Below are 13,351 nucleotides of genomic sequence, written 5' to 3' on the forward strand. Positions count from 1 at the left end.
TACTATTTGAGCTATTCATAATTTTAAAGTCCAACTGTGAGTATGAGAAAACTGCACCAGGGAAACACAATTCAACTTCCATGAATTATTGTTAAACTAAATTTTACTTCGCTATGGTGCCATAAACAGCTCTATAAAATGATTTTTCTTTGTTTACCGAGAATAATTTTCACAAAGATAAAATATGTACACTGTTACAGAAATCCTTGTGGAAATTTTCTCTTTTCTCAGAGTATCAGAAATTGTGCAATTTCATGTTTTTCCAGATGATCTGATGTATTTATTTTTGGGGGATGCTGTAAATTTACAAGTGAGTATTTTTGTTTTAGTTTCAACATTCCTAACGAGATTCCTTAAGAAGAAGAAAATAGAGCTCATCCCCACCTTATATATAAAATTAAAGTTAAAGGTCAGAGTTGACACATGAGAAAAACAAAACAGTGAGTCATTGGATAGCAAATTCTACCTATAACATTGAGGTACATTTGGTACCTTGAGATACAAGTAGACCAACGTACAACTTTTTTTTAATATATGAGCTGCGACTTGGTCCATATTTTTGTTTGACATCCGAGCAAAATCCTGTGATACGAGTTATGATTCAGAAAGCTGCCACTAGTTGGCACGTTGGTGCATGGGTCCAGTATCGGCAGCACAACACCAGCTTCTCGTTTTTTTTTCACGTGTTACCTGCAGAATCAAGTTGAATCTCTTGTGTTGTACTCGTTCTTGCATCATTTTTGCATTTCTTACTAACATTTTTGTGTGCTACCATGGGGCCCAAGAAAGTGAGTGTAAAGGACACTGGTGAGAAGAAGAGAATGATGTTGATAGAAGTAAAGCAAGAAATAATAGAAAAACACGAGCATGGTGTACATGAGTGATTGAACTGGCAAGGCTGTATGACCGCAATACATCTACAATTTGTACCATCCTTAAACAAAGGATGCCCTCAAAAGCACAAATCAAGCAAAAAAAAAATACAATTCTGTCCCATTAAGGATAAATATCCATGAAAAAATGGAGAAGCTTCTGCTGGTATGGGTGAAAGGGAAAGAGCTGGCAGGAGATACAGTGACGGAGACTGTAATATGTGAAAAGGCACGTATTATTTACAGCGACTTGAAAAAGAAAAAAACTATCAACCTCAAAAGAGGCAACAGAAGATTCATTTAAGGCAAGTCGCGGCTGGTTTGAAAATTTCAAGAAGAGATCAGGAATCCACTCAGTGGTAAGGCATGATGAAGCTGTGAGTGCTGACATTAAGGCAGCTGAGAAGTACATCACACATTTGACTGCGCTTATCGCAAAGGAAGGCTACATCCCCCAACCAGTGTTCAACTGTGATGAAACAAGATTGTTTTGGAAAAAAATGCCCTGGTGGACTTTCATCACCACAGAGGAGAAGAAGCTGCCAGGCCATAAATCCATGAAGGACAATCTGACCTTTGCATTGTGTGCAAATGCTAGAGGTGACTGTAAAGTAAAGCCACTGCTAGTGTATCATTCCCCAAATCCTCGAGACTTTAAGACTCACAAGATTCTTAAAGAAAAATTGCAGGTAATGTGGCGTGCCAATGCAAGGGCATGTGTTATGTGGCAGATTTTTATTAAATGGGTAAATCTTGTTTTTGGTCCTGCAATGAACAAATATCTTCAAGAAAATAAATTCCCGATGAAAGCATTACTAATCCTTGAAAATGCTCCATCCCACCCACCTGGTCTTGAAGATGACATTCTCAATGAGTTCAAATTTGTGGTAGTCCTCTACCTCCCACCCAACACGACTTCAATCTTGCAGCGTATGGATCAGCAGGTCATTTCCGACTTTAAAAAGCTTTACACAAAGCACTTGTTTTGCCGCGGCTTTGAGGTAACTGAGAATACAATTCTAATACTTCGAGAGTTTTGGAAAGATCACTACAACATTGTGATATGTTTATGCATTACAATGGGGAACAAAATTTTTGTTGCATCGTCAAAAACAATTTTTCTTACATAATTCGAGTGTGCTGATCTCAAATCTGACATAGTTTTTCTCTGCAAGCTACAGTTTTTTTGCAATTCAAGATTTTAGGTTTTTATCTTATTATACAATTTTCAACATTTAGTTTAACAATGAAGTAGAACATCTTCTTGGACATCATCTTGGTGAAAATATAATAATTTATATAATGCAGTAAATACACTAATACACTAAAGGTATGATTGCATCAGAATTTGTCTACAATTTGAAAATAGAACATATTAAAACACTTATTTTAATCATAAAATATGTGCAAAAATTATTTAAATTCTATTAGGCAAAAACTTGCGTTTGTAGCTCTTGCATTTATGTACCTGCTGAAGACAATCTCCCTTGACGCTCCAGCAGTAGTCTACCATCATATTTCTGTCCCATCGCCCCTGATAATGCTCTTCCATCGTCTTCAGATCTTGATGAAAGCATTCTCCCTGCTCATCACTAACAGTGCCAGATTTTCGGGAAACTTATCAAGGTGACTGTTCAGGAAATGAATCTTAATGCTCATGTTACATTCAATGTCGTGGAAAGCCAACAGCATCCTTTGAACCAGAAGGTCATACTTTTCTGCTTTTTTGTTGCCAAGGAAGATCTTTGTAACTGCCACAAAAGACTACCATGCTGCTTTCTCCTCCTTATTCATCTTCCTGGAAAATTTTTCATCACATATGAGGGTTCATATTTGAGGCCCATCAAATACACCTGCTTTTATCTTCTTGAAAGATAAGGCAGAAAAAGCAGAAATAATATGTTGAAAGCATTCACTTTCTCTATTCAAAGCCTGAACAAACTGCTTCATTAAGCCACGTTTGATGTGAAGTGGGGGCAGAATGATCCTGTCTCAATTAACTACAGGTTCATTCACAATATTTTGCATCCCTACTTCCAGAGGTTCATGTTTCGGCCACTTCTGTGTCCAGTGTTTCTCCTGAGCTAGGCTGTCCCACAAACACAGAAAGCAAGGATACTTTGTGAAACCTCTCTGTTATCCTAGCAGGAAATTTACCATTTTAAGATCCACACAAATGATCCAGTTATGCTCCTCATACTTCAGTAAGTCGAGGACAGTTTTTATGTCATTATAATCTTCTCACAGATGAGTTGAAGAACCAATTGGAACTGCTGCATAAACATTACTGATGTGTCGGAGAACACATATGAGACTCTGTTTAGAGCTGTCAAGAAATAGCCACCATTCTGTTGGACTGTAAGTGGTAACACATAGCTGGCTGAGAAGACTATTGATATCATAACAGTAAACAAAGTGTTTGTCTTCGAAAAAAGCAGTCCACAAAAATTTGTTCACGCTTCCTGAAATGGAACACTTTAGCTGACCAGTGAAGTATATTCTTTTCTTGAAGCCTAGATGCTAATAACTCAGCTGTTTTTTGTTTTTGTTTTTGTTTTTTTGTTTTACAGACTGGATAATCTACCAATCTTTTTTATTTATTTATTTTTTTTGTATTTTTCTGAAGCTGGAAACGGGGAGAGATAGAAAGACTCCCGCATGCACCCGACCAGATTCCACCCGGCACGCCCACCAGGGAGCGATGCTCTGTCCCTCCGGGGCGTTGCTCTGCTGAGACCAGAGCCACTCTAGCGCCTGGGGCAGAGGCCAAGGAGCCATCCCCAGCACCCGGGCCATCTTTGCTCCAATGGACCCTTGGCTGCGGGAGGGGAAGAGGGAAATAGAGAGGAAGGAGAGGGTGGGGTGGAGAAGCAAATGGGCGCCTCTCCTATGTGCCCTGGCTGGGAATCGAACCCGGGTGCCCCGCACGCCAGGCCGATGCTCTGTCGCTGAGCCAACTGGCCAGGGCCTTTTTTTTTTTTTTTTTTTTTTTTTTTTTTTTAACAGAGGCAGAGATAGACAGGAACAGACAGACAGGAATGGAGAGAGATGAGAAGCATCAATCATCAGTTTCTCGTTGCGCGTTGTGACTTCTTAGTTGTTCATTGATTGCTTTCTCACATGTGCCTTGACCGCGGGCCTTCAACAGACCGAGTAACCCCCTGCTGGAGCCGGCGACCTTGGGGCCAAGCTGGTGAGCTCTTTGCTCAAGCCAGATGAGCCGCGCTCAAGCTGGCGACCTCGGGATCTCGAACCTGGGTCCTTCTGCATCCCAGTCCGACGCTCTATCCACTGCGCCATGACCTGGTCAGGCTCAGCTGTTTTTTTTTGATAGGCCCAAACATATTACTAAGTCTTTCAGTTCGGGTTGGCTAAGCTGCTGAGGGGTTAATGACTGCTTGGCATCAGAAGAAGACCCTTCAGATTCTACAACCATTTCTTCATTCATCTTATCAAAATACACTTGATCAGCATGTTCACTTTCTTCATCCTTAGAAGGAATAAAACCATTGTAAACTGAAACCGGGAGTGTCTCAGAGTGTGGGATAGGTCGTATTGCTGAGGGAATATTAGGATATGCAATCATATGCCGTTTTTTCTTGCCAATGTCCTTTGTATGGATCAGACAGAAATAACAGCCACTGCTGTGGTCCTTAGGTTCACGCCAAACCATGGGAATACCAAAAGACATTCCTTTGTGTTTTCCTTTTGTCCAGTCACGAAGCATTTCCTCACAATTATGACACAAAATATGAGAAGCCCAATTCTTGTCCTGATCGCCAAGGGGAACTTGAAAATAGGCAATGTATGCACGAATAACAAATGATGAAATATGTGCCTTTGATGTTGAAGTGTGTAACATCCACATAGATAACAGAAGGTGTTAGGACTATTCTTACATTTATGCCTACTCGAAGAAGCTATGATTAAATCTTAAAATAAGAGGGTGTTTTTTATCAGATAATAATCTTTTACATTTAAAAACAACTAGAATTATGTAAAAGTGATGTTTGTAAAACATTAATTGCCTTGTGGTTATATTCAATCCAAGAGTTGTTGCCCTTTAACTCCAACTTGAAAACCAATGCATGCCATTAGTTGTAACAAAAAGAAGTTAAAATTGCATAAAAACTAAAGCATGCACCAAAAACTGATTTCAGATTTGGAATAAGAGATGCAGAAATATATAGAAAAAGTTCTAAAACCTCATGCAAAAGAAAATGAAAAAAAATTGTTCCCCAGTGTTATTGACTTGGCATGGCAAGAGGTTACAAGAACCTTAAACTCGGCATGGAAAAAGTTATAGCCTGATGTTGTTGCAGACAGGGACTTCGAAGTATTCGAACCAGAGACCGAGACCAAGGTAGAAGCATTGGAGGAGATTGTGTCCCTCAGAAAGTCGATGGGTCCGGAGGTAGATGAGGGTGATGTAAAGGAGCTCGTCAAGGAACATGAGGAGGAATTCTCAATTGAAGAGTTGAAGGAGCTACAGATGATGCAACATATGGAGCTTCTGCAAGAGATTAGTAGTGAGGAGGAGGTAGAGTTGGAGGAAGTGATTTCTACAAGTGAAACTAAAGACATGCTGGCAATGTGGGAGAAGCTTTCAAGTTTCACTGAAAAGAAACACCCAGAAAAAGTTTCAACTGGTCGTGCTTCAGCACTTTTTAATGACACTTATTTGTCAAATTTCCATAACATTATAAAAGGCAGGCAAAAGCAAATCTCTTTGGATAGATTTTAATTCAAAAGTCCTACAAGTGAAAGTGCAGCCAAAAAGGCAAAAACAGGTGATCATTAAATGAAAAATATGTAATGTTAAACTTAGGTTAAGTTTAAAATTAAGAAAGTGCATTTTTTTACAATTAAGTTTTTGTGGTTTCACTTTAAGTAAAGAAAGTGCAGTTCTAGTTTTGTTTAAAATAAAGAAAATGCAGTTTTAGTTTACATTTGGTGTTAAGAATGTGCAGTTTTAGTTTACCTGTCTACAGAGCCTGCATCCCTTCCTCCCTCCCTCCTCCTCCGCCATTCACCTCCGTTAGCCACACTCATCTGTCTCCAAGGTAAGAATAAGTACTAAATAACACTTTTTTCTTTTAGTTTATATATTTTGTTACCCATTGGTAAAGTATACATGTGTTTTCTTCATTAAAAACATGTCTTTTTTCTTAATTTAAGATGGTTTGGGGATGTTTCACAGGGCTGGAATGGATTAAATCTACTTCAGTTATTTTAAATGGGAGAAATTTGTTTGATATACGAGTTGACTGACTTATGAGCTTGGTTACGAATTAAACTCGTATGTGTCTCAAGGTACCATTCCCATACTTAACATCACAAATTTGGTGATAAGAAAAAAGGCAGTAAAGAGCAAGCTCTTCACAGAGCAGACAAAGAGAAACACATTATAAAGCTTCCAATAGTTTTCTTCCTACTGAACGCTTTAGACTTTAGCATTTGGAGGAAATGTTTCTTTTCCTTCCTTTTTTTAAATCTTTCTAGTATTTAAACATGTAATGAAAAATTCATTGAAAATTTTAAGGAAGAAATAATTACAGGCCCATACCAGTAAATGGATTTGTTTCGTACATACTAATCACAACATTGAGTACATTTTTATTTGTTTTACTAGTCTAAATTCACTGTTTTTTGAACACTTGTTACCAATGTTACAAAGCTGTGAAAGTGAATAATTTCAGTGATCATCATAACACTGCAAAGATATGATTGACAAATAATTTTTTATTCTTCTTATGTATGATCCTATTTGAAAATAGAGGAATTTATTTGATGAAGGTCTTGAATGAATTCCTTTCTAGAATTACACTAATGTTGAGAAAAAGATCTTGTTAAGTGCAAAATAAACTTTTTTTCCCCAAAAAAAGTACTGTTAGTTTTAGGAAATATCCCCACCCAGGAAGCCCAAGAAAACAAAACTGGGCTACTGAGGAAACAATTAGTGAGAGGGCACCATAAAGACAAATGTGACTTAAAGAGAATAAATGTCTCTGCTTTCAGTTTTAATACTGGAAGTATACTTGATATCTAATGATTACAATGCCTTTAGGGGATTGCCTTTCATTTTATTTTAGAGGTAGAAGAGACACTTTCATTGAGTTGTAGGCACTGGGAAACTGTGCATTTTAGAAATATTTTCAAGACTGACATTATCCTTCATGATAATTATAAAAACTAAGAGTAAATTTTGTAGGAATTATTTCCTTAAATAGTTACAGAAAATCATGTTCAGCAAAAGAAACAGCCCACAAAACAAAAACACAACTAACTGAATGGAAGAAGATATTTGTAGACAACATCTATATATATAAAAATAAAATGGGCTGAGGTCCTGAACGATATTTGTCCTGATGGTAACCACTTTTTTTTTTTTTTTTTCTACAAGCTGGAAACGGGGAGAGAAAGTCAGACTCCCACATGCACCCGACCGGGATCCACCTGGCACGCCCACCAGGGGCAACACTCTGCCCACCAGGGGGTGACGCTTTGCCCCTCCGGGGCGTCGCTCTGCCTCGACCAGAGCCACTCTAGCGCCGGGGCAGAGGCCAAGGAGCCATTCCCAGCGCCCGGGCCATCTTTGCTCCAATGGACCCTGGCTGCAGGAGGGGAAGAGAGAGACAGAGAGGAAGGAGGTGGGGGCGGAGAAGCAAATGGGCGCTTCTCCTATATGCCCTGGCCAGAAATCGAACCCAGGTCCCCCGCACGCCAGGCCGACGCTCTACCGCTGAGCCCACCGGCCAGGGCGATGGTAACCACTTTTTGATGTAAGCTATGGTGATAATAGTTTATACTGACCTTTAGAATTCCATAAGATTTCATCTATACATTAAAAAATAATTGTAATAGGTAAATTAATTTGTTTTAGTTTAAGTGAAGGTAAGTTTCAGAATCCTTGGCTTTCAGAAGTTGTAAGTAATGATAAGGTGTGCAGGTAGACAGAGAACTCAATGATTTTGAGCCCAGAAGCATTTCACAGATGACCACTCTTGTTTCTTTGAAAATTAATACTTTAACTCTTAATTATGCATTAGATTGTTACAGTCCTCTGGATGTCGTCATTTTTTGTTTAAACTTTACATTCTCAAAGTGTGCCAGTTACACTTTTATGGAACTTCAGTAACATAGAAACAGTAAAGTATAGCTATTTCAAATTTGACATCTAAGATGAAAGTGCACCAATACTGATACTTGGCCAGTACCATTTTGAAGTGATTACTGTGAAGGAATTTAAGTAGAACTAATTTATCTCATTTTAAAAATCTAAACACATTTTTAAACATACTATTAAGAAGGAGAGTAATATACCAAACAATTTTTAGTTGTCTTAGCTCTAAAGAGCAAATGGGTAGTTTTATAAGTTCTGTGTTATATTACTGTTTTATGGCAGAGCTGCTGATGTGAGCTAACAGAGGTCATAGACATGTAGACCATTGAAAACAAAATAATGAAAAGTAGCCATTGAGAATAGATGGGCAAAAAGGGTGAGAAGGCTCTAGGAGACCCTGATAAGAGGAAGAGCCTGTGTTATAGAACTTTAAAGTGGTGACCTCACTTCCTTAGTGACAGATGCCCAACAGAAATTAGAAGTCTGGCAACCAGGCACCCAACATTCCAGAGAGAGTGTCCAGTTGGGCTCACTTGACTGCAGATAGTCAGGAGAGTAGGATGTTTTCCTGTTGCTTCAGAGACTCTGGAAAGAAGAAAGTCCAGAGCAAAAAAAGTTTCTCTTTCTGGCGACTATGGCGTAAGCTCCAACGCCGACCCCTCTCACCCTCTGACACGAGGAAGACTCGTGTGACCAAGGGCAACCCAGCGAAGGTCCATCCGATCCAGGCCCCACTTGAGACTCAACCAGGGCAGCCCGACACAGAGGAGGTGCGCTCATCCAGCGCAGGAGCAGGTTGTGAGGACTTGAAAGTCTGGCAGTTATTTTGTACTGAGAGCCCAGATCCTGGTTGGCAGGATGAAAAGGTGAGTGCTGGGAACCAAGCTTCTCTACCCATTTGTTTATCTGGAGCCAGAGGCGTCTTTCCATTCTTTCCCTGGATGGAGGTCTTTGCAGGTGTCTGTCTGTGCAGGGTCTGGGGAGCAGAAGGTGTTGTGGGTCTCTCGCCCAAGGGCGAAGCCCAGCAGGAAACTGATGCTTCGTGGCCCGGTACCGGGCTGTCTTTGTAGAGCTCCCATGAGGACAGCACAGAGGACATGGTTGACTGGTTCACTTCCATCTTCAGCTGGTACAAGAGACGAGGGCGCCAGGCCAGGAGCAGCGTTCATTGCCGGTCTGAGGTGAGAGCTGGCCATACCCAGAACCCCGAGATTGCTGGCGTTGAGAGTCCCTCTCCCATTGAAATCTGTACCTCCAATACTCCTGACCAGGTTCCTGTTTGGGTAGATATACTGTCTTCACATGTTTGTTGGAACCCTACAGATGAGTTGATTTCTGTCTCATTTGTTAGCTTATTTTGTCCATTAGATTGTACGTATAAGTCAAATCATATGGTATTTGTTAGCTTACATTGTGTATGTTACATTTTGATGTGATCTTCTGACTCACTAATTTATTTTTTGGATAAATCCATCTTTCTACTTATCCCAGCTATTATTTAAACTGTTGATTTTTATACTTAATATTTTCTTTTTTTTTATTAACTGAGAATCAGGGAAGCAGAGAGATGTGTCCCAATCCAGTTAGCCCCCTACCGGGTAATGCTCTGCCCATCTGGCACCACTGCTCCATTGCTCAGCAATCACACTATTTTTGCACCTGAGGGAAAAGCCATGGAGTCATCCTCAGCATCTGGGGCAACTTGCTCAAGCCTGGCTGTAGGAGGAAAAGAGAGAGAGAAAAAAAGAGAAGGGAGAGGATGGGTGGAGAAGCAGATGGGCGCTTCTCCTGTGTGCCCTGACCAGGAATCATATCTGGGGCTTCCACATACTGGGTCAATGCTCTACCACTAAACCAACCTGCCAGAGCCCTACCTAATATTTTCATCTAATACTTTTAATAACTTTTTTTATTCATATTATTCAATAATCTTTCTTATTTTTCTCAGTCATTCTTTCCTCATCTCTTCTCCCTCTTTTTCTGAGAATAATAATTTTGTCATTAAAAATTACTTCACTGTTGGCCTGACCTGTGGTGGCACAGTGGATAAAGCGTCGACCTGGAAATGCTGAAGTCACCGGTTTGAAACCCTGGGCTTGCCTGGTCAAAACACATATGGGAGTTGATGCTTCCTGCTCCTCCCCCTTCTTTCTCTCTGTCTCTCTCTCTCTTCTCTCCCTCTCTCTCTCCTTTCTAAAATGAATAAATAAAAGAAAAGATTTAAAAAAATTACTTCACTGCAACTTTTTAAATGCTACTAGAGAAGAAAGACTCACAAAAGCCTCAAGAAAAATAACATAATCTTTTATCCCAAGGCAAATGGTCATTGAAGTACATAGGCAATGTATAAACAGATTTGAACATAAAAATACCTGGGAATTACTATGAGTTGAAATAGAGAAGTCTATTGAAGAATAAATTTAGGCCTATCAATAAATGATTAGAAAAGCTGCAACAGAAGAACTGGCAGCAAATATTTGATTTATATTACTAAAGACAAAGATAAAACACATGCAGTGACTCTAGTGGGAGAACAGATCATAAATGATCCAGAAATTATATAACGACAAAAATTCAGATGAGAAGAGCACAAAGGTCAGATAAGTTATAAAGACATGATGGTATAAACGTGTTTTTCATCTCTAATAGCTTGGGCTACAAAGGTACCAAATCAAGTGATAGAAGTATATTTAACAGTAGGAAGTTTAAAAAAATAAGAATATAAATTAAAATTAGGAGAGAAAGGGAATAGAGAAAAGGAAAAAGAATTGTAAATATTCTGATTTTATTATTGCTTATAGTGATGTATCAGTATATTCTATCTTAAAAAATAGAAGACTAAGATAGTTACATTAATATCAAAAGGAAAAGAAATAACAAGAGTTGGCAAGGATGTGAAGAAAAGAAACCCTTGCACACTGTTGGTAGAAATAGATTGGTGTAGCCACTATGGAAAACATACGGAAGTTCCTCAAAAATTAAAAATAGAACCACCATATGATCCAAAAATCTGACTTGTTGGATTACATCCACAAGAAATAAAATTACTATGTCAGAAAGATATCTACCCCCCTATGTTTGTTGCAGCATTATTTACAATAGCCAAGACATGAAAACAATCATCAATGGATAAAAAAAAATGAGTTGATAAAGAAAATGTTTATCTATGCAACAGAATATTGTTAAGGAAGAAGTAGAAAGCCTGCCTGTCCTATGCTGGAGCAGTGCATACAGTGTTGATCTGGAATATTGAGGTTGTTGGGTTTGTTTGTTTGTTTGTTTTGTTTGTTTTTTTTACAGAATAAGAGAGTCAGAGGAAGGGATAGATAGGGACAGACGGACAGGAACAGAAAGAGATGAGAAGCATCAATCATCAGCTTTTTCTTGTGGCACTTTAGTTGTTCATTGATTGCTTTCTCATATGTCCCTTGACCGTGGGCCTTCAGCAGACTGAGTAACCCCTTGCTCAAGGCAGCAACCTTGGGCTCAAGCTGGTGAGCTTTGCTCAAACCAGATGAGCCCGCGCTCAAGCTGGCAACCTTGGGGTATCGAACCTGGGTCCTCCACATCCCAGTCCAATGCTCTATCCACTGCACCACCCCCTGGTCAGGTGAGGATGTTGGTTTTTTTGTGATTTTTTTTTTGGTTGTTGTTTTTACAGAGACAGAGAGAGAGTCAGAGAAAAGGATGAGAGAGTCAGAGAGAGGGATAGACAGGGACAGACACACAGGAAAGGAGAGATGAGAAGCATCAATCATTAGTTTTTTATTGCGCATTGCAACACATTAATTGTTCATTGATTGCCATCTCATACGTGCCTTGACCGTGGGCCTTCAGCAGACCGAGTAACCCCTTCCTTGAGCCAGCGACCTTGGGCTCAAGCTGGTGAGCTTTTGCTCAAACCAGATGAGCCCTCGCTCATGCTGGCGACCTCGGAGTCTTGAACCTGGGTCTTCCGCATCTCAGTCTGATGCTCTATCCACTGCGCAACCGCCTAGTTGGGTTTTTTTTTTTTAGGTTTTTTTTTTTTAGGTTGTTGATTTTAAACCCTTAGCTTGTCAAAGCACATCTGACAAGCAAAAAGCAACAACTAAATTATAGCAGCTATGAGTTGATACTTCTCATAAGTTCCTCCTTTTCTCTTTGAAATCAATGAGTCAATCAATAAACAAGGAGAAAGCCACTATTTATGACAAAATGGACATTATTATCAGGTGAAACTGGCTAAAGGGTACAAAGGATTGCTCTGTATTTTTTCTTCTTTTTTATTTTTTTATTGGAAGACCATGAACACAGTCTTCTACTACCACAAATTATGCAGTAGAGTTTCCCACATTTGGGGAAAGAACAGGGATTAGCACATCTGGAGTGCAATGGCCTTGCCCTGGGAAAACCACCTTTGTGATCATGGTATTTCCCCTGCCAGTATCTCTCTCTATTTTTCTTACAAGTAGTTGTGAATCTGTGATTATCTCAATAAAATTGTAATAAAAAAGAAAACAACCCTGGCCAGGTATCTTAGTTGGTTACAGCATTGTCCTGATACGCCAAGGCTGTTGGTTCAATCCCCAGTTAGGACACATATAAGAAACAACCAATAAATGCATAAATAAGTGGAACAACAAATCAATGTTTTTCTCTCTGTCCCATTGCTTTTCTCTCTAAAATCAATCAATCAATTTTAAAAATAAAAATAAATAAAAATAAAAAAGCAATCATATAGCAAAATATTTTTAAGGCTAAAAAACAGAAAGTATAAAACAAATATTGCAGGAACAAAGTCAAACACATCACAATAACTAATGTAAGTGAGCAAAATTAAGTTATTAAGACAAAAAGGCTTTCAGATAGGTTTATAAAGCGAAAGCCAAATGTGTGCTATATTTCAGAGACATACCTCAAACAAATCAGCATTTCAACTTCTTGCCATCCCTTAGCTTTCAGTACATTTTATTTTATTTTTCATTGTACAAGTTTATAACGTACATTTTGCTCTATAACCTTAGTTTCTTTGGTGTTTATTCTTAGCTTTGTGTTTAGATTGAGTATTACAAGTAACACTTCCAACCATCAATTGTAGTTCTTTATTTTGATTCTCTTCTTAATTCTGTTTCTAACCTTAGAACATTCTTTTTTCAAGGAAGTCTTATATAACAGCAACAACAAAATGATAGCAGCCTCAAATATTTTAACATTGGTGCAGCCCCCTCTGCACGCTGAGAACTGTGCCCAGATATTTCAAATGATCTCACTCAGCACCTCAATACAATTTGATGTCGTAAAACTCTTACTGTTTCTATTTTATAATTCCTTATTCTTTAAACACAGTAATTTTGCTCTCTTCTAGCTTCTATAT

General features: G+C 38.9%; 1 pseudogene; it reads right to left on the reverse strand.

Moving 5' to 3' along the window:
• Positions 1-12,272: 12,272 nt before the first annotated feature.
• Positions 12,273-12,424, reverse strand: LOC136332499 (U1 spliceosomal RNA; annotated as a pseudogene).
• Between the last annotated feature and the right edge of the window lie 927 nt (positions 12,425-13,351).

Source organism: Saccopteryx bilineata, chromosome 3, assembly GCF_036850765.1.
Source record: "Saccopteryx bilineata isolate mSacBil1 chromosome 3, mSacBil1_pri_phased_curated, whole genome shotgun sequence".
NCBI lineage: Eukaryota > Metazoa > Chordata > Mammalia > Chiroptera > Emballonuridae > Saccopteryx > Saccopteryx bilineata.